This window comes from Musa acuminata, chromosome BXJ3-8 (assembly GCF_036884655.1).
Source record: "Musa acuminata AAA Group cultivar baxijiao chromosome BXJ3-8, Cavendish_Baxijiao_AAA, whole genome shotgun sequence".
Classification (NCBI taxonomy): domain Eukaryota; kingdom Viridiplantae; phylum Streptophyta; class Magnoliopsida; order Zingiberales; family Musaceae; genus Musa; species Musa acuminata.
Window position 1 is genome coordinate 37,513,453 of NC_088356.1, and position 2,116 is coordinate 37,515,568.

The following is a 2,116-nucleotide window of genomic DNA, read 5'->3' on the forward strand; positions in this document are numbered from 1 at the left end:
ATAATCGATGCTCAAGACACATGATTAGAGATCCATCTCAATTCTCTAAGCTCACTAACCTAGACGAACGGTATATCACCTTCGGAGACAACAACAAAGGTAAAATCATTGGTAAATGAACCATAGGTAATAAATCTAACTTTTTAATTAAAGATGTATTATTGGTTGATAGCTTAAAGCATAATCTTTTATGCATTAGTTAATTATGTGATAAAGGATATGTCATTAGATTTGAATCCAATGCTTGCATTATTGAACAACCACACAAAAACACCTCTATGATTGCCCTAAAACAAAATAATGTATATACTATTGACATTGATGATCTTTATAATAAAATATGTTTTTCAGTTTTGAATGATGGTGCTTGGCTTTGGCATAGGAGATTAAGTCATGCTAGCATGAAACTAATCTCTCAAATCTCATCCAAAGATAGATGCCAAATTCATTCTCCTACATGTCCATAAATTGTTTGAGGAAAAGGGAAGGACCAACGATATGAGATATCCAAGAGCCTCTTCCATGCTAAGATAACTGATGGGACACTGGTTCAGACCTATGTCTTAAAGATGATCGAGTGGATAGAGAAACTCATAGGACTAGGAATGGTCTTAGAGGATAACTTATGTGTGGACATTATGTTTCAGTCCCTGCTAGATTCCTTTTCATAGTTCATAATGAATTTTAATATGAATAAGCTTAAGGTGACTCTCCCAGAGCTCTTCAATATAATAAGGGAGGCAGAGAGTACTATTAAGAAAGAGAAGCCAGTTCTCTACACTGATGAGACAAGAAAGAAAAGGAAAGTAGAAAAGTCCCTTAAGAAGGGTAAGGGCAAGGGCAGACCAGGTAAAGCAAAGGTTGCTAAGAAAGACCCGGCAAAGGAGAAAGACTAGTGCTTCCACTGTGGCAAAGATGGGCATTGGAAGTGGAACTGCAAAGAGTACCTTGCAGAGAAGGTGAAACAGAAGCTTGGAGAAGCTTCAGGTATATTCACGATTAGTCTTCATTTGTCAAACTCTTATGATAACACATGGGTATTGGATACCGGTAGTGCTTATCATATATGCATTTCGTTGCAGATTCTAGCAAGGCCTAGGAGACTAGAGAGAGACGAGATGGACCTCAAGATGGGCAATGGAGCAAAAGTTGTTGTAGTAGCTATTGGCGAGGTCATCCTACATCTGCCTGATGGAGCTTTTATTGCATTAGATGCATGTTATTTTGTTACTTCAATTATCAAAAACATTATCTCCATTTTATGTTTGACAATTAGTGGATATAAATTAGTTTTTCAGAACAATTGTTGTTCGATATTATTAGATGATAAAATCAACATGAAAGGAACATTTCATAATAGTCTATTTATGTTAGACACTACTCTATATATCATGAATGTAAGTATGTCTAAGCGAAAACGAGATGAGGTGAACAATGCTTACCTATATCATTGTAAGCTAGGTCACATCCATGAGGGAAGGATTCAAAAGTTGCTAAATGATGGATATCTAGATCCATTCGACTATGAGTCAAATGCAACTTGCGAGCCTTGCCTTCGTGAAAAATTGACCAACTCTCCATTTAGTGGAACTTGAGAGAGAACCACTGAGTTGCTAGAACTCATACATAGTGATTTATGTGGACCCATGTCAAATTAATGCCATTGGTGGTTACTCCTACTTCATGATTTTTACTGATTATTTCTTAAGGTATGGATATGTGTACTTAATGAAGTACAAGTCTGATGTCTTTGAGAAATTCAAAAAGTATTAGAATGAAGTGGAGAACCAAACTGGAAAGAGTATCAAGACTCTTCGATCAGATCGAGGAGGTGAGTACTTAAGTACAGAGTTTACTCAGTTCTTCGAGGACTATGGGATATTATCCCAATGGACACCTCCTTATACACCTCAGCTCAATGATGTATCTGAAAGGAGAAATCGTACGCTATTAGATATGGTACGGTCCATGATGAGTTTCGCTGACCTACCCATCTCATTCTAGGGATGTGCACTAGAGACTACAGCTTACCTTCTGAACAGAGTTCCAATTAAGTCGGTAGTGTCTACATCATATGAGATATGAAAAGAGAAGAAGCTCAATCTTAAGGTTGTTA